This window comes from Kogia breviceps, chromosome 3, assembly GCF_026419965.1.
Source record: "Kogia breviceps isolate mKogBre1 chromosome 3, mKogBre1 haplotype 1, whole genome shotgun sequence".
In the NCBI taxonomy this organism is placed as follows: Eukaryota; Metazoa; Chordata; class Mammalia; order Artiodactyla; family Physeteridae; genus Kogia; species Kogia breviceps.
Genome location: NC_081312.1, coordinates 118719783 through 118740215, shown reverse-complemented (window position 1 = coordinate 118740215; position 20433 = coordinate 118719783). Strand labels below are relative to the sequence as shown.

Sequence of the window (20433 nt, the reverse complement as noted above, 5' to 3'; positions counted from 1 at the left end):
TCCTATAGAAACTCTGTAATAATAAATGTCTTTTGCTTTCAGCCACTGTGTTTTGGGGTAATTTGTTACACATCGATAGATAACTAATACATTGGGTATATATATGAATTGGAAATAAAAACTTATATTCTATAGATTATCCTCACACAAAGTAGATATTCCAGAAATATCTGTGAAACAAATGAATGTTTGAAAGATAAGACAGGTACCCAAAATAACTATTTTATAAAGATAGAGGCAATCGTTGTTTTTCTTTTTTTATATAAATTTATTTTATTTATTTATTTTTGGCTGTTGGATCTTCGTTGCTGTGCACGGGCTTTCTCTAGTTGTGGTGAGCAGGGGCTACTCATTGTGGTGTGCGGGCTTCTCATTGCAGTGGCTTCTCTTGTTGTGGAACACGGGTTCTAGGTGTGTGGGCTTCAGTAGTTGTGGTGCACGGGCTTAGTTGCTCCGCGGCATATGGGATCTTCCTGGACCAGGTCTCGAACCCGTGTCCCCTGCATTAGCATGTGGATTCTTAACCACTGCACCACCAGGGAAGCCCCGAGGCAGTTGTTCTTGATTGAAGCATTATAAGATTGATAAGGATATTGCTATGCGAGTTCTCGGGAGACAGGGATTGCTTTGGGTTGAGAAATGAGGGGATTCTTTACAGAGGAGATAATATTTTATGTGAGCTTTGAGGAGGATAGAATTTGGCCACAAGGAGTCTAGAGACCCAGAGGAAAAGAATCAGTCAGGTAATAGGAGAGATGGGGAATCAAGGGGTCTGTATAGAAAACCATGAGCAGAATGTTGTGTGAGAAAATGAGAAAAAGACATCGATGGAAAAAAAGATGCTTTTTTGTACACAGATAATTGTAACTTCCATCTTGGGCTCATGTTATAAAGATACTGCATGTTAACAAAAAACATTAATTCTTTCAAAGAACTCTTTTTACCATTACACTCTTCTTAGTAACATTGAGCATATGTACCTACCTGAGTTGAATGGATAGGGATGAGCTAATAATGAGTTTTCTTATTCTCAGAGAAGAATAGTCAGATAAGGCACAATGGTAGCCTATTAATCTCTTCATGAAGCAGAGTATTGCTGTATTTCAAAAAGCTGCAGTGGGGGGCTTCCCTGGTGGCGCAGTGGTTGGGGGTCCGCCTGCCGATGCAGGGGACGCGGGTTCGTGCCCTGGTCCGGGAGGATCCCGCATGCCGCGGAGCGACTGGGCCCGTGGGCCATGGCCGCTGGGCCTGTGCGTCCGGAGCCTGTGCTCCGCGGCGGGAGGGGCCACAGCAGTGAGGGGCCCGCATACCGCAAAAAAAAAAAAAAAAAAAAAAAAGCTGCAGTGACAGCTACACCTAGAGAGAGGTGTGATCTCAAAGAAGAAAAATCTATTTTCTTGTCTGATTTACATTACAGCTACACATATTATGAACTTCGATCATATCAGGCCCATTTGACTTGTCTATCTTATTTATCCTCACATTTTCTGGTTTTCTTGTCCATGGTTTATGGTAGTTTTTCCTTGCCAATTTAAGTTCCAGCTTGCTTCCCCACACTGTTCATTGATCACTTGCTTTTTTTTTTTTTTTTTCCCGGTACGCAGGCCTCTCACTGCTGCGGCCTCTCCCGTTGCGAAGCACAGGCTCCGGACGCGCAGGCTCAACGGCCATGGCTCACAGGCCCAGCCGCTCCGTGTCATGTGGGATCCTCCCAGACCGGGGAACGAACCCGCATCCCTGCATCGACAGGCGGATTCCCAACCACTGCGCCACCAGGGAAGCCTGATCGCTTGCTTTTTTGTTTTTAATTTCTGCCCTTTAGATGTCCATTCACACTTTTTATGGTGCCTCTAATTTTTTCCTTTACTCTCCTGCCGTGTTTCATCACGAAGTGACCATGGAAGTTTCCAGCTTCTTGGAGACACAAGTCACCCCCAGCACATCTTGCTAAGATGTGCACTTGAGAGCTATAAAAAACATGAGCAGGTAAAAGGACAACCTCTCCACAAGCATTTTAAATGCTGGCCCTCTGAGCCTACTCCTTCTGACTCGACAACTTAGAGAAATAGTCAACTAACAAAATTCAACGGAACAAAATTCTTCAATTTAACAAAATTAAAATTCATGTCACACAGTAAGGCCCCTACATATGAACAAGTTCCATTCCAGGAGTGCATTTGTAAGTCCAATTTGTTTGTAAAAAAATCAAACAAAGTTAGCCTAGGTACCCAACAAACATAATGGGCTATATAGATTGTACTGTAATAGGTTTATAATATTTTTCACACAAATAATTCATAGAAAACAGACAAACTCAAAAAATAAAGAAAACATTTTTAATCTTATAGTACAGTACCTTGGAAAGTATAGTACAGTACCAGCTATATCACCGCTGCTTTTACTCTTGCTTCTGGACATCCTGGGCTTGAAATAAAGATACTGTACTACTGTACTCTATACAGTACTGTACAGTAAAGTACACAGAAGCACAACTAATTGTAGAGGATGCATGCACATGACAATGTACTCCAGACACGTGAACTAACTTACATGATTGGACATGCGAATGCACATTTGCATCTTTGAAAGTTCGCAACTTGAAGGTTCATATGTAGGGGACTTACTGTGTACTAAAATACAGTTTGTTCAGGTGAAATAGTGTGGTGTTGGGATTTTCTTTGTCCTATAGAGAAGTGATTTCATTGCTGGGGAAGAAAGATTGTCAGAAATGAGGCAAAACAGACACAAGATTTAACAAAAACATGGACTATTTTAATCTCCTGTATGAGCATGTAACTTGGATACCCATCTTTGTTTTATGGAATTTCTGAGCATATTTTACCAATGAATGTGTAGGATGAAGCATATTCAGTTTGAAATATAAGGCTGGGGTTTTCAGATAAGAGGTTCTAAAGTAGAATCACATTTTGCAAATTCACAAAGCAGGGCCTCTTTTCACCAAAAGCCATCAGGAGTACGGAGACAGGTCACAGCCTATTCTGAGGGTTGGTGCAAAGATCATTGTAAAAAGTTCAAAGCTACAACTAAGTATGTCTGACATTGAGCGAATAGGCTGAGAAACTCTCTTCCTTTTAAATGATCTAAAATATATTTTGTGTTGAACCAGATAGGGTTTTATCCTTCCCATTCTTCATTTTAAAATCAACCTAATAGTAAGTTCAAACTAAGCAATGCTGTTTTTCAAAAGAATAAGTCCTTTATAGAATGTATAATTTTTTAGTATAGTTAGGTATTTCCCAATAATAAAAGAGTTAATACCTGTATACTGCAAACTAAAAAAAACTAATTAAGAAATTAGTTTTGAGATCAAATTTCTTACTGTTTTATTGTCTATTTTGGGCCCAGATTTTTTCAGGAAGTGGCAACAATAGTCATTCTATAGATGTACCTAAAACATCAGTAAAGCAGGTAATTGTATATCAAGCCAGCTTGAAAATATTGTTATTACACACTTGATAAAGCCCCATGTGTTTCCTAACTACTCTTCAATCCATTCATTAGTGATTCTGTATTTTCTTTGTAGGTCATCATAACACACAGTAATTGGAGGCTGAATTAAAACTTAATTCAAATTATATGTCCCAGGAGGTCACAAAGACAGACTGCAGGCTTCAAGTCCAAAACTTGTTAATGTCTCCCATCAAAAGTGTTATTATTTCTCTCTATGTATCTATATTTAAATTTTCTGATTACTTGAGTGAACAATTATGGAAATATTGCTGAGCAGGTCTGGCTTCATCCCCAGGATTGATCTTCTCTTGCCTGTTGAGTATGGGTTCATCCCGTACTGTGAGCTAGGCTTCACCCATCAGGATCTCCTTTCTCAGCCCTTGGGGCTGCGTGGAGTCACCGCTCCTGCTAATTCTCTTATATATTTTCTACCTGGTCTCCTGCACCTGATGCTGTACTTTACTCCCTGGGCCCTGCAGGTGCTGCTGTCAGAGACTTTTCCCTCTGAAAATCTGTCCTGCTTATTTGTTTACATATCTTTTTCCACAGCAAAATGTGAATCCCTGGAGGGCAGAAGCTATCATATTTTATTTATCTTATATCCATAGTGTTTATCTTAGAGCTCAGACACATTGTTGATCAGGGGACACAAATGGCTACCGGGCATCTGGCCACCTGCATGCTTTGGCCAGCAGAGAAGTTAACAAGAATAGAATTTGAATGCCTTTAGGTGGGCATGTGCTCTGCAGGTTTTGACAGTCTCTATTTTCTTGAATGTGGCCACAGTCACACATTGATCTCACCAGCCTGGCCCCTGTAAGCATCCTAGTGTGTGGCCCTGGTTGTTGCTGCTCAGTGGATGTTATGCAGACAAATGTGTCGATGGATGTACATCTTATTGCATGGAAAAATCAATTATTATCTTAATACCCTGGCCTTGAAAATTCCTTTCGTTTCATCTCAGACTTAGGACAGTAAGTTAGAAAAATATAACTCTATTATACAACATATGAAAAAGCATTTCTGAACATTTGACAGAGATAAGTCACCCTGAGCATTCTCACAGTCAAATTAGAGAGGAAAACAAATTCACTTGAGTTACTTATGGAACCCAGAGGATGCAAACAGACTGACTGCTGTGGGAAAGTCTAGATTTGCATTCCTGAGATGATGGACAACTTCTAGCTTGATCACTGTAATTTTAAAAACAATGAACCTGACTAATATTTTCAGTGTAAATTCAACAACCCACTTCTCAGGGCTGATCCTAAGATGCTCCTGACTATCACCAGTGGAAACACAGTAGAGCACATTCTAGAAAAGGGATTCCACAGGGGGCCACAGCAATGATGTACAGTGTGAAATGCACTCCTGATCTGGTTTACTTTGGAAGAAGGTCTAAGTACTTAGCTAGATGGATGGAATTCACATCACCAGATGTGTTGGTGATAAGCGAGAACCCTTGAGCCAGGTGAAGCTTCACCTGAAAGCAGTAAATTTGGGTGTTCTTAACCCATCTGATGAACGGGGATTAAAGCTCTTAAGATTTACCCTCGGGCTTCCCTGGTGGCGCAGTGGTTGAGAATCCGCCTGCCGATGCAGGGGACACGGGTTCGTGCCCCGGTCCGGGAAGATCCCACATGCCACGGAGCGGCTGGGCCCGTGAGCCATGGCCGCTGAGCCTGTGCGTCCGGAGCCTGTGCTCCGCAATGGGAGAGGCCACAACAGTGAGAGGCCCGCGTACCACAAAAAAAAAAAAAAAAAAAAAAAAAAAAAGATTTACCCTCCATGTCTCTAATAATTTTAACTTTTTAAAAGCAACTATTAGCATATGTTCATCCTGGTCATAGAAATTCTCACTCGTAGAAAGCATAATATCCATAAAAGTGTAGCTTTTAGCAACTTAGTACCTGTGCATATTTCTAGCTAATTAGCTTGTATTAAATATATGCCTAGGTATTTTAAATAATTTGCTACATAGGATTATTATTAATAAGACAATTAAATACTAGGTTTCCAAAGAAAGGTTTTATAATAAGTCTTCTTTCTGAGTAATTAGAAAGTAACACTCCTTTTCTGTTGGGGCCACTCCTTTGTTCAAGAAACTGAAACCCTACCAGACACCTGCAGGAAAACACACATCTAGTTAAAGTGGCAGAGCTGGGGTCTGGTGTGAGTCACTAAATTTGGTCTCTCCACAACTGCCACTATAAAAAAGGAATATGCTTTTTGTAATCTGCCATGACAATTAAAAGATGGGGAAAAAAATCCCTAACCAAGTAAATAAAATGACAAAGCCTATTTGCACTGACAATAAAAGAAATGCCATTTTCTCAATGCCACGTAACAAAGTACACATGCTTCTTCCTTAGAGCACACACTAAACATTTGCCACGTGGCTCATGAACTAAATTTTGCCTTAACCATGGCATTGGTTTCACCTCCTAACAGTTCTAGATTTATATGTTTGTATCTCAATTGATTTTCTAGTTTAGCTTTTATTGGCCCAGAAATGACAAGAAGCACTAATGAAGATGAGATATGCTAGGTGCCAAGCCCTTAATATCTTTGTTAGCAGAACTCAGAAACCTTTTGCTTGGACATTCAAGGGAGTGGTACTCCCAAGATTAGCCTTGAGTCCTTCAATTCGAGCTGGGCTGGTCTGCCTGGCCAGCTCTGCTAGTATGACACAAGGCCTGTCCTGATTTCCTAGGAGCAGAGAGGAGCTGGAGTTCTTGCTCCTCTGCACTTACAGACACGGGCCTCTCACTGTTGGGGGCTCTCCAGTTGCGGAGCACAGGCTCCGGACGCGCAGGCTCAGGGGCCATGGCTCACGGGCCCAGCCGCTCCGCGGCATGTGGGATCCTCCAGGACCGGGGCACTAACCCGTGTCCCATGCATCGGCAGGCAGACTCTCAACCATTGCGCCACCAGGGAAGCCCCGGTTTTCTCTCTTTTACAGAAGACTCCTTTAATCCCCTGGGCAGATATTTCAGGTGACTACAAACATTGTAACTTGTCCTGTTTAAATTGCTCTGGCTCATTTAAACAGGCACCACAGTTGCTAATATACCTCTATGGCAGTGCTTCTGAAGGCAGGACAGGTACATTAGCTGTGACAGCAAAGAAGCACATCGGACCCCTAGAAGACACATCTGCCATTTCAAATTTTAAAAATGGAAATTATTAGATTGCCATGCAACCAAGCATATGCTCAATTATCATATTGACAATAGCGTTGTTTCTTCAGAGGCCAAATATCTCGTTGCTCATGTGAATTAAGAAGGCAAGACAGCGAAGACCACCTACTATAAATGCAGGAGATTCATTTTTTAATAAAATAACAATTATGACGTCATTGACTGCCCATAAGACTTGGTTCAAACCCTTTTTAAATGTAACAACAATGTATTGAAAATTTATCAGCCACCTATATGAGTCTAGCTGCTGTTCTAAGTGCTGCTTGTGGTTATACAGTGAAGTTAAACTGGTTAGAGCAACAATATTATTCCCTGGGTGGAAGATATTACAAAGAAGCAGGTAACATGTCTGGGCAATTAAAAAAAAAAAAAAAAACAACAAGGAAGATGGACAGAAGAGGGCATTGTGGTGAGAGGGAGGAGAGGAGGTATGAGCTTAGATTTCTGTGCTCTTTCGATGTTTCACTTTCTGTAGCATTTAATGACTGAAAAATGCTGTTAGTCATTTTCAACTTGCGGTTAGGCTGCAGGAACCACAGAACAGGAACTCCACTGCGGCAGGAGTTAGAAGCAAAAAGCTTTTTTGTGTGGGTTCATTTACTATTTTATTATTTATTTACTATTATTTTTTTTGCGGTACGCGGGCCTCTCCCTATTGTGGCCTCTTCCGTTGCGGAGCACAAGCTCCGTACACGCAGGCTCAACGGCCACGGCTCCGTATACGGGGCCAGCCGCTCCGCGGGATGTGGGATCCTCCCGGACTGGGGCACGAACCCGTTTCTCCTGAATCTGCAAACAGACTCTCAACCACCGCGCCACCAGGGAAGCCCTCATTTGCTAGTTTAATTCAGTTGTATCCTTAGTCGACTTTAAAGGTGTGGTTGCTATTTCTCCTACCCAATGCTCCTCCTCCTCTTCTGCTGCTTTATTTTCCCTGTTACCTCTGCTCCCTCAGGTAGGGGATGTAGCAGCAGGGAGAGCACAGTGGAAAAAAGCCCAGATTTGCCATCTACCTCCGGTTTCTCTGATTCTACTACTAACTGGATTCATCCCTTCAGGCTGGTTATTTCATGGTTCTGAGGCTAATTTTCCTCATCAAGTGAGGGATACTATGAACATTCTTCCAGGTTTGTGAGCATTAAATATGATCACGTGTTACATGCCAAGCACAGAAACTGATGACCAGTTTTGTTCATCACCGGTAGCTGTTATTAGAAGTATGCTTTTCACAATGACGGCCCTCCCAATTTCTCACATTTTCTAAATTTTTATCTCCCTAGCCTCCGTTTTCTACCCTACTCTTATTATCATTACCCAACCTTTATTAAGAGCTAACCATAGGCCAGAAGACTGTGGTAAGTACTTTATGTAAATTAATTATTTCTCAGAATCTATGCAACAGCTTATTATTTTAATCCCAGTTTCTTTTGTTTTTGTTTTTTGGGGGAGGGGAGAGTTGAAATTCAGAGACATTAAGTGAAGTAGGCGGTTTAACACAATTAGCTGCCAAGCCCGCATGTGATCTGACTCCAGTCAGTGCTCTTAACCACCAATGACATCAATTACGCTCCTCACCAGCTCTCAGACCCACAATAACCTACAGAACGGCCGATCGGTCCAACACTCAATTAGCGGGTTTCTGTAACTCTCTTGTATCTAATTTCAAAGCTGTTTCGTGTGGGTGGTGGTGTTCTGTGAGTTCCTGACCTCCCAGAGGGCAGGGATCTTACCAGAACATCTCCTTTCAAAGCGCCCAACGCCTTGCAGGGCACAGACTCGGTGTCCAGTAGATGCAGGCTCATTAATAGATGAGAAAATAAAGTGACCAGGCAGAGATAAGCAGTAAATAAAGTGCAAGATTATAGCGGGAAGAGAAGAAAAAGGAGGAAGAAAAAAAAATTAAAGGGAAAGGAACAAAAGCAAATGTTTACTGAATGCCTTCGTGCCAGTCATCGCACTCAGTCTCTCTTTAAGAGACTCTGAGTGTTCCAGCAGCTCGCTGGGCACGACTGTCACCTAATCTTTAGAAATGAGGAACTTAGGCTCAGAAATGGAGTTTCACCCACAATCGCGCGCACGTGGCACAGGTTTCATGGGTTGCCTGCCTCTGGTACCTCTTGCCAGGGTCAGGGTGGTAAAAACGGAGGCTGTTCCCTTCCCACTGATCCTTTAGGAGCGAAGAAAACAAGGTGCGCGCCTCTGCGCAATAGCGAACACAAGTGATTAAGCAATTACAACTTTGCCAGCCGCAGTTGTCCACGCTTTGTTCTTACTCTGAACTCAATCGTGAAGAAACTCAATTCCTTTAGTCACTACCAGACTTTTTGGACACATCTTCCTTTTCCTGTGACTCAACCCAGACGAAGGAGTTACGGGTAACCTCTTTCTCTTCACCCAGCCGTTACCCGGAATCCAGCGGCGGCCCCTTCTCTCAGCAGCCGCCGGAGGTTCCCGCCGCGGCCTCAGCGCCGGGTCGGGGTGGGAGGAGGCCCCAAGGTGACGCGCGGCCGCCACCTCCGCCTGGAGGCTGGGCAGGCTCTCGGGGTAGCTGGAGGCGTGGCCGGTAAGAGGCGGGGCCGAGGAAGTCTGGCTGCCTCCGGAGATGCGCCAGCTCTTGCCGCGTCTCGGCGGCTCGTGCAAGCCGCTACGGTAGCGGCGGCGGCGGGGCCCGCGCAGCTGAGAGGCGTGCGCCGGCCTCTCGGCATCCCCTGGGACGCGGCCTCGGACAGGTGAGGTCGGTGCGGGGCTCACCTAGCCGCGAGCGCGGGCGGAGCACCGAGTCGCCGGTGACTGTCTCCTTTGGGGGTGGAGGGGTGTCCGTTGCCAACAGAACCGGGGAGTTGGGGAACCTGAGCGACCGGGAAGGGAATTCAGTGGAGCTGCTAACTCCGGAGCTGCCGGCTCAGAGACAGAAGGTATGTCGAGGACCGGAGTGCTGGAGGGTGCACCGGGGGAGGGCAGCCAGCCCTAGGATTTCTTTGCATTTTAAAGGACCTACATTAGGTCTCCTTGGGTCGCAGTGGAGTTTGTCACCGCCACCTCCGGGACTCTGTGCAGAGGTCAGTCCCTCACTTGGGTGGGATTGGATGCGCTCCCTTCGTGGAGACCCGGAGAGTCCGCTTCGGTGCGCGGACATTTGCTCACCCCCCACGAGAGTTGAAAGCCTTCTGATAATTGTGTAGGTTCCAGAGTGTCTTATCACATTAAAAAAAAAATGCCGTGATGGTGGTGGCGACCTTGAGAGGCAATTGCTTCCGCAATTAGTTCCCCAGTGCACTGTCCATTTGTTAAGCAAATGGTGCGTTGATGGCTTTTAAATATGGTTGGGTTTCCATGAAGTGGATTAGAACGTCTGAATGAACTTATGCGCGCTGTGTGAAGGTTTCACCCGTGTCTGGGTGCTTACCTGAGTCCGTTCTAGAAGTTCCATCGGCATCGGGAACTTAAAGTTACCAAAGAGCCTCCCGGTGAACCTGGGGACTCTAAAAAACCTGTTTCATCGACACACCGAATCACAAACAGGTCTATGGATTGCGATTTCCATTAGCATTTAGTTTTTGTTTGGGTCAGCAGCATTTCAATTTAACTGATATCTGTTGCACGCCTGTTAAGGGGTGGACCTCTACGAGGGCCAGGCTGGTGTGCTGTATGGTAGCACAGGTGTGGATACAAAAGGGAATTTTAGGGCAGTCGTTTCTCACAGGGGGCTGTTTAGAAAGAGAGAAGTGGCACATTGTGCTTTTGTCTTTACGGTATCTCTTTGATCTCTGGTAATAAACATTTTAAATGCAGGGAAAATGAAAATCTTTGGAGAATATTGATCATTAGCCTGGTTTCTCATACAGAGTGACAAGGATTATCCAAAAACCATCCTTAAACTAAGGTTAGTAAGAATCAACTCTGTTCCAAGCACCATGCTGGTCACTTTACTTAAATATTTGCATAAAATATACAAAGTAGGGGCTTCCCTGGTGGCGCAGTGGTTGAGAGTCAGCCTGCCGATGCAGGGGACACGGGTTCGTGCTCCGGTCCGGGAAGATCCCACTTGCCGCGGAGCAGGTGGGCCCTTGAGCCATGGCCGCTGAGCCTGCGCTCCGCAACGGGAGAGGCCGCAACAGTGAGAGGCCCGTGTACTGCAAAAAACAAAACAAAGCAAAAAATATACAAAGTAGGTGTTACTTCCTCTGTACAGATGAGAAACTGAGGCAGGGAAGAATCCAGGAATTTGTTCACAGTAACTGATGGACCCGGAGTTGAGTGTGGATATTTCTGAGTTCAGAACCCATGCTTTTTCACTATTCCAAGTTACTATGAGACAGTGTAAATCTGCAGCTTTAATGGAAATAATAATTCAAATTTATGTTCACAAAACAGTCCACGTCCTGAGAGTTAAAAGTAACCATCATGAGTAAAACGAGCCATTGTTTGTTTTCATTCTCCTTGTTAAACTGAAACCAATCTGGGACAAGAAGATGTACAGCTATTTTAAAAAACATAAAATTTATTATGTATCTTCCTTAACATATTTTTAAGGACCTAATATAGCCAAGTTGAGCAAATTAGTAAAACTTTTATATGTATTCCTCGTGTATTACACATTGAAGTATCAACTAATATTCATATTATTCATATGCTGAAGTATCAGCTAATTTTCTTATTCATATACTTTAACATATTTCATCTTAATTTCCTTTTATAGCTTACAGGTGAATAGAGGCCACCTTTGTCACCTAGAAAAGACTTTGTGTGTGTGTGTAAATCTATAAGCATGAATATTTTAAAAGATATATATAGTTTTCCTTAAATCTATCTCTAGAAGTGTAAGTGTGTCAACATGCTTATTTAGGAAGGAATCCTAAAATTCCAATTTAGTCTTTGGAGTAAATGATCCATAACAGCTCAACTGATGGTTTCCTTAAGTGCATGTAAACCACACAAGTGATTTTCAAATTAAAATTATTATACTGTGTAGGATAAGAATGAAAATAGTACTTAGAATTTTAAATAATATTGCCTGACATGGAGAATACTTGCTTTCTTAAAAGCTTCCTTGTAACTGTTGGTAATTACACACAAAAATTGAGGGGTTTCATATTGAAATTATCTTCAGGTGTTTGAAGAAAGTGTGTTTTGTTGAAGAAAGGCTTTTTGCCTCTGTTGGGAGGATCAGGTAGATATTCTGCCTGGATCGTGCTTGGCACATTTGTTTTTCCCTCTATCTTCATTTGACAGAGAAATCGACAAGACACCTTGAACTTCCTTCTAAAAGCATTTGAAATCCTGCCTAGCAGATGTTTATAAAAGTGTGCTTGGCTTGGTTAAGATGCTTTAATGAAGGGGCAGGGTGTGTGATGATTTAGAGAAATTCACAGAAGAGCCAGAGCAGCTTATGCATGAGGTGTGAAACCGGCAGATCCAGATTTTGTGAGACCTGAAAGGTGAACAATATGGGGATCCTTGTTAAAAAAAATAATAATACAAAATTAGCTATGAAAGTGAATACCTATTTAGAATGGAAAAAGAAATTGTAGTCATTTGCTGGAGATTGCTATCTCTTTCTGCAGAGATCTTTTTGGGCCATTTACCAGAAATGCTTACATAAAAATGCTTCCTAAAAAACAAGACAAAACAAAACAAAACACTTCCTGATTGCAACCTTCTCTCTGAGAACACTCAGCATTTCCCAGCAGCTTGTAGCACTCATGGGGGCCTGTGCCAGTGAGAGTCTGGAAAATGAAGCTCCGTTACCTTCAAAGAGTGGGAGCGACAGTTGTGGTTGGAGGCAAAGGACCAATGGCCCACTGAGCAGAAAAGCTGCTGACTGGGATGGAGGGGATCCTGGGCTCATTGGGGTCTCAGGGCACTTCATGTCCAGTGAACAGTTCTGAGAGGAAGGCCCCTGATGGTGTCTAAGACCTTCCAGTTTGGTTGGTTCTCCAGGGATGCCTTCGACTGTTGGCTGTCCCAGCTTTCATTCTATGTCACCATTTATTGAGGGTTTTCTATGTCCCATGCACTGAGTAAGGCCAGGTTCTGATTGCCAGGGAGCTCCTGGTCTCTTGGAGCTTATTTCATTGCTGATAGTACAGTGTTGGTGCCAGCACAGAGGTCTTGATGCTTGAACTGAGTTTGGAATTGTGGATGGAGATACTGAGATGGAAGAGTCTGGGAAGGGCAGTCTAGGGATGTGGAAGGCCATAGAAAGCCTTAGAGGTTTGGACCCACACACTGTCCTCCGCTGAGGCAGGGAGGCCCCTTAGTATTTTTCCACATGTCTTTCCAAACCGAGCAGTACCCATGCACCTGAGATTAACTTGTTAAAAATATGTGTTCTCAGGCCCCATCCCAGGCCCCCTGAATCAGAAGCTCTGTGTCTCTGGCACAGCAATCTGTGTTTTAAGAATCCTTCCAGATGATTCCGTTGTATGCTACAAAGTTTGAGAACCATTGCTTGTAGTGTTTAAGAGAACTGGTAGGGCATAGAATCCCTTGGGAAGATGAAAGGAGAGGAGTAAGACTAGTACTAAGGCTAATATATTATTACTGTAATATAACTTACCTTACTATCACTGACATTTATGGAGCACTTAGATGGTGCCAGGCATTGTGATTAAGAAATATTAACTCTTTTAATCATCAGTACAACCCCAGAGAGAGAGCTGTTGTCACTCCCATAATTTATTTATTTATTTATTTAGGCTCTTCCTTTTTTTAATTGATTTACAATGCTGTGTTAGTTTCTGATGTATAGCAGAGTGATTCACTTGTACATATATATACATATTCTTTTTCATATTCTTTTTCATTATGGTTTATTACAGGATATTGAGTATAGTTCCCTGTGCTATACAGGAGGACCTTGTTGTTATCTGTTTTTTTTCCCCTTGGGCTATTTCTAATCTGCCTTTCTGTTAATTGTTGCTATTTCCTGAGGTCCTGTCCGCTTTTGAGATGGACATGAAGATCACTCCATTTAAATCTGAGAAAACTAAGGCACAGAGAGACAAAGGTGTTGTCCCAGGTCACATGATTGGAAAGCAGTTCAGCCAGGATTCAGGCGCCGGCAGTGTGGTTCCAGCACCCATTTTCCCTCTCTGGGAAGGTCTGGGAGAGTTTCCATCACTGTTGTTGTTTTGTGTTGGCCTTGTGGGAGAGGTCTGGGAGGCAGGCCTGGAACTGCTTGGAATGGCCCTGTTTGCTGACCACTTGGGGTTAGCAAGTTTTTCTTTAGGGACAACTTGCCAGATGAGAGAGGAAGAATGTTACTGTCATTCACTCCAAGTGCAAATTTTGAGAATTTCATAAGCAAATGGATATGATTGTGTATATATGATTACATAACATAGAGCACCTCTTTCGCCAGCATGATGATGGGCTTACATGGATTTCCCCAGGGGATGATTGTGGAAGATGGCCTTGTTTCGGGATACTGGGATTTGATCAGGATATTAGCACAGGGACTTCTCTTCTAAAGGCCAAACCCCTCCCCAGGCCACAGAGGACTTGAAGATGATGATGTGTTTGTTCATCATGTCCTGGAAGGTATCTAGAAGAACTGTACTTTGCATTTTCAGTATTTTTTTCATTCTGAAAAAAATCATTCTCCACAATTCTGTACATTTTATCATGGAATAGCTCCATCTTGTGAGGCAGCATGAAAAGATATATAGCTGTAGATATGAGTACATGTTTCAGTGTGTAGAATGATGGTTTGCCTTTGGGTGTGAGCCTCAGATTACTAATTCTTTATGGTCTTGGAGAGGCTGCAGTGAGCTGTCTTGAAGAGAGATCTTAGTTTCCTGCCCAGGACCTGGACCTGGGTAGCCTGGATGAAAACCAGGAATCCTAGCCACCAGACCACCTAGAAGCAAAGTGGCCCTGGCTCTTACCCCCATTGAAAGCAAGAATGTTTCAAGGAGGCAAAAACTGTAAAAACAGGTGCAAAGTTTATTATTAGAGACACAGCATAATGTATGGGAGAGCACACAGAGAAACAGTTTATTTATTTAAGTTAGAAGCAAGGTAGAAATATACACCCAGAGAGAAAGGGTATGGGTGTCCTCTCTAATGGGGAGGAGAGCAGTAAAGAGATGATTTAAATCCCTTATATAGGACAGTTCTTTCAGGTCTTTGTTTACCTTTGGCCAATTATTTTGTTTCCTTTCCCACATCTAACTTGTTCTAGGACCCTCCCCAACATGTGTGCACATCTTTTTTTTTTTACTTTGTAATATATAAATTTATTTTAATTTTGGCTGCGTTGGGTCTTCGTTGCTGCGCAGGGCTTTTCTCTAGTTGTGGCGACTGGGGGCTACTCCTCGTTGTGGTGCGTGGGCTTCTCATTGCGGTGGCTTCTCTTGTTGTGGAGCTCCGGCTCTAGGCGTGCGGACTTCAGTAGTTGTGGCACTCAGGCTCAGTAGTTGTGACTCGTGGGCTCTAGAGTGCAGGCTCAGTAGTTGTGGCCCACAGGCTTAGTTACTCCACGGCATGTGGGATCTTCCTGGACCAGGGCTCGAACCCATGTCCCCTGCATTGGCAGGCGGATTCTTAACCACTGTGCCACCAGGGAAGCCCAAAGGTGCACATCTTTTTTGCTAAGATGGATTTCACTTCAGAGGCCTGTGGGTGTATGTCCACACTCACTATGGGGTGGTGCTCCTCCGTTTTTGAACCCCAAGGAGGCTTCCTGCACATGTGTAGACAGGGAAGTTTCCCTTGACCTCAGGAGTGGTCATCTCATCTCTTTACTTCAGCAGAGCTCAGCTTCTGCCACTAGCTTTGTCCTTGGAGTTTCTGGGTGAGAACAAAGCTTCAGTTTTACTCCACTTAACAAACATCAGCTGTCCGGCCCAGAGGCCCATCTATCTCCTACCTCATTTACTTCTTCTCCAGAGACAAATATTTAGACAAACATTAATTTGAATTATGGCAAGCAGTAGAATGTAATTCTGAGAGTACTGGCTGTCTCACTCATGCGTTCATTCATTCATATGGTCAATTTTGCCTGCTTGGTTGTGCTAAGCATTCATGTTAGGTAGGCACTGGAAGGAAATGCAGTGGTGCCCAGCCAGATGTGATCCCTACAGACTAGGAAGGGAAAACTTGCTCTGCGATGTTACAGGTGAACAGAGTTAGATGCCCTAATTCTGGCAGTGAGTTGGCAAGAGAGGAGTTAAGATGTTACCATAGTTCAGGAGTGAGGTTATAGGGCTTAGTGTAAGGCAGTAGGGAAGCAGAGGTGTGGAAGGATCTGAGAGCAATCTGAGAGGCTACAGAGGTGACCAGGTGGATGTGGGTGGCAAGGGAGAGATTGCTGGGGCTGAGGTTTGTGTCTTGGGCACCCAGGTTGGTGCCAGTAACACAAGTCAGGACTAGAGAAGACGGTTTCCTGGGGAATAATCGTGAGTTTCGTGGATGTTGTGAGTTTGAAATGTGTGGATGACTCCAAGGTAGAGATTTGGGTAGACTGATAGAATAATGCAGCTGATTGGAGAACTGAATAATTCAGTGGGTGAATACTATCAGCAGTTGAATAATGCTGTCTCCCAAGCAGTGTGGTAAATGAGAAGCAGGTCATGGAGGAAATGTGGGCATTTCTCCTGAGTAGGCAGGATAGCAACACACTCCAGTTCCTTTGACGTGAAAGATGAAAAAGGTTTACTTCTACACTTTCTTCAGAGGGTGGAGATGAATCCTCCACTCTGGCCTTTGCGTGTTTGACAGCCTGAGCTCTGGCCTGTGGGAGGAGGCCCTCAGTGTGGAAAGGAGGCCAGGCAGGAGAGTGACAAGGGGCTTACTGAAAGCTGGTCTTCAGATTTTGAGCCCATCTTATTGTCACAAGTTAAAATGCCTTACCATCTTTCCTCTTAATTTGTTATGTTGTATTATTAAAAACACTCATTTATCATTTATGTGTATCATGTTTATGGTAAATGAATCATATCATGTAGATTGGCCCTATGTGTACATATACATACATACACACATATACACACATATACACATACATACATGCATGCATACACATATACATACATATAGGTAGATAGTACATACCATGTAGATTGGTCAGGGCTGTTTTGTAGCTGCTACTGATACAGATATTACAAGATTCATTTGTATAGAAGATACAGGTTTTCTTAGGTGCTCAGAGTTAAGCTGATGGCTTGTTTAAAACATGTGTTAGAAAGTACCTGAAACACATAAATATTTGTTCTTTTATCCAAAAGCTATTAATTGTGTATTATGCATGCTGTGTGCTAGAGTTTTCCTTGTGAATAAAGCAGAGAGCTCTGTCTCCTTAGAGCCTAGAGGGGAAGTCAGACAGCTTGACAGGTTAGTACAATAGAGAGTGCTGTTAGTTAAGGATAAGGCACAGTGGGTGGTAGGAGTTAAGTAGTGAAGGGTGCCTCCCAGGGCAGAGCTGCCAGTGCTTAGCGGGAAGGATGGGCGGGCATGTCAGCCAGGAGGAAGATTTGGAAGGTTCAGAGAGGTTGCTTTGAGAAACTGATGGATGGATGCTTTTGAGGAACTGAAAGTTTAGAATAGCCTGTTTTGTCCATTAAAAGTCAGCTAATAAAAGAGAATGGTCATGAGAGCTGTAAACTGATCAGGAAAACCCAAAAGAAAGTATTCAACTTTTATCTGTGTGACTGTGACCGTGTTCAGATCCAAGAAGCAAACCCCCCAAAACCCACAACAAACAAACAAAACAACCACTCCTCCCCCGCAAAAACCAAACCAAACTAGAAATAAACAAAAATAATGATTTTGTAATACTTTTTGGTTGTGGGGAGGACTATTTTTAGCATTATGAAAGATGTTGAGGGTTAGCCTGAGAACTTAGGTAGTATGTCGGAAAAGAGCATTGTATTACCTGAACAATAGCTAACATTATTGCTATGATAGTCTTGCCTAATGTAAAAGATTATATATAAATATATAAAATTAGCATAGCTTTCTAGGTTTGTAGTTTGGAAATGCCTTTAGGATCAGCCCTTTCATCTCCTGATGGCCCTTCACGAACCACCTGGGGCCCAGAGGTGCTGGAGGCTTCTTTACCCTCACATGTTGGTAACAAAATCTGTCCAATCTGTCAGGTAAAATGTATCTGTTACTCTTTGTCCTATAGTTTCTTGTCTGTTGCTGGACCAGGCCCCATAATTCACTATCTCCTTCTTCTCAGACTCTTTACCGCCATTTTCTTTATCTCCTATTTGTCATGCACTTTTCTTTCTACATAGTTTAGTGTTTTGGATCTTGTTAGGAATCCTTGGCAAAAGTTGGCTTCAGCAATAGGCCTGTCGAAACAGGTAGAATTTCTCTGACATTTCTTTCACTCTCTTTAATCTCAGGTGAGCTGGCACAGAGATACTTAGCTTTAGCCAAGAGTGAGAAAGAAGGCTCTCAGGAAGTTTCCTGTGTTAATATTTGAACAAGAAGACATAGCAGAGCTGAAGAGGTACATGAGGAATTGTTTTTAAATGTCATGAACTCTTTGTGTGACACACACACACACACACACACAAGTTTAAACACAGAGGCGTGGCCCTGGTCATAATAACAGATTAATATTCAGTTGCTTTATTAACTACTTTCTTTCCAACTTCCAGTCTTGTGTCATTTGTAGCTTTGTCACCATGAGCTCAAGATCCTAAATCACTCATTTATTGCTTAGTTTTGGGGTTCAGTTGCCAATATGTGCCTTTTCATTGATAGTGTTTCTTTCCTTTAATGGAAGGAGTTTTTGGCTTTTCCTAGTTTACAGGACATACAGGCTCAGATGTGATTTATTTCATTTAGTGTGCCAGCTGCCTGCCATTGCTGAGCTTCTGTTCGGTGGGAGCATTATCTTATTTACTCTAATCCTGTCCGGGACCCTCCTAGGTAGAAGTCATCCCCTTTTAATACAAGAAAACAGTGAGACTCAGAGAAGCCCGATAACTTGTTCAGGGTTACCCAATTGGATGGAATTTTAGTTTTTCTCCTCCTATTCCATTCCAGCCAGTGCTATTTCAACCATTCCACTCTGCCTTGCTTCCCAGTGAAGTTGTTTAACCACAAGACCAGAGAATCTACAAGAGCTGTTCCAAATAAGATTCCAGGAATTTCCCTGCAGCCTGGGGTTGGAAGCAGCTGCTCTGCATCTTCCCAGGGGGATGGCATAGTTGAAACCTTTTTCACCTTTCACATCCGCGAAGCCCTGGAATCCTGCTAGACCCTCTTCTGGACATGGATTTGGCATGGTCTTGATAAATATACTGCTTTAGAGCAGTTTCATGCCCAAAGATTGTGAATACATGAAGCTGGATATTCTGAAAAGGTCTCCTTTATCTGACCCAAGTGATGCATAAAACACGTAATTGTTGTAATAGATTTGCGGAGCAAAGCAGGTGGTCCCTTCCATCTAAACACCATGTGTAATTCCCGAGTGTTCACAGGAGAGCTACCTCACAGTGTTTTTGTGCTTTTAAATTGATATAAGCTTTTAAGTACATGCAGATGTTGACATTTCAAAATCCAAGTAAAATTCCTGTGGTGGAATTGATCAAATGTAGGTGCTTTTTTGTTACTCATTTATTTCTAAGCATTAGGCCCATTTATCAAATGAGATCTTTTAAGGGTCCACAGTATACAGATGAGGTTGATGTTCTGTTTGATGTGGTCTTGGAGAAACTGGAGTTACTTGTGCTGGACATTCTGCTTATGCCATACCTCCTAGGAACCCTCCTTTAGTGGACGTGTAGAGCCTGTGGCCTCGTAGGAGGTGACAGCAGATGCTGAAGCTGATGTGGTGGAAGTGGGAATGGAGAGGGTGTAAGGTAAGCTCCCTAGCACCCTGCGAATTGATGTCCTGTGCATTTGAGCAGAATGCTTATTAGTGTGTCATCTGCATTCATTCCAATAAGAAACATTACAGACATTTATATGTAATGAAAGATAAGTTGGTGCTTTGGTTAAACTATTTTTTTAATGCAAATTTTGCTGACCAGTTCTGGATGTCTTGTCAGTGTGATTTTGGTAGTTTTTTTGGTTTGTAATAACATCCCGAATCTAGCCAGTTGGAAAACCAGCCCCTGCCTTGAAATGTTGTTTTTTGGTAGTGGCTATGAGTCAGAGGTAACTGACTTAGAATTTATAAAACATTGGTTTTATTGTTGCTTTTAACATTATGTGATAAAGCATGGTATGAAATAGTAAAGAGCAAAACCCCTTTTACATACAAACGTATTTATACTGTTACTATGTGTTAGTATATGAATGTGTGTGTATGTATATATATATTTTGTTGTTGTTGTTGTTCTGGAAATGAGCATTAGAAACTTACCAGTGGTTACTTTTTGGAAATGGTCTAGTCTAGGCTGAGTCACTTTTCATGGTGAGCTTCTCTGCACAATTACAATTTCCTAAAGGCATACCTTGAAAAAATATTGCCAGGGTTAAATGGATGGTGAGATAACAGGCCTTTTTTTGTTGTATTTAAGATGGCATTTAAAAAAAAGTCATCCTAAAAAAAAAAAAAAAAAAAGTCATCCTTGGACATGAGAATATTAAAAATACTTTGAATTTCTTTAACATTTTAAAGCTTTTAAAAAGTCTCTGGTATTTGTTATCAGATTTTACCAGCCAAACATCTTCTGTGTTAGAGATCTGGAAACACTACAGTGCCTGGTAGTTGATATGATTAAGGAGAGAAAAGTTTCCAAGATTCTGTCTACTCAGTGAGCCTTTCTGGAGGCCACCTCGTTGAGGTAGGTGTGGG

General features: G+C 42.8%; 1 protein-coding gene across 2 annotated transcripts in view; it reads left to right on the top strand.

Annotated features, from left to right (window-relative positions):
* The first annotated feature begins 9250 nt into the window (after positions 1-9250).
* MCTP2 (multiple C2 and transmembrane domain containing 2) overlaps positions 9251-20433 on the top strand; it is a 251723-nt gene continuing 240540 nt past the window's right edge. Inside the window, exon 1 of one of the 2 annotated variants that reach the window (XM_059056947.2) lies at positions 9251-9400. The gene's annotated coding sequence lies outside the window, so the exon portion shown is untranslated. Of the gene's footprint in view, positions 9587-20433 lie in introns of both variants that reach the window. The other variant, XM_067029545.1, reaches the window with a different exon arrangement.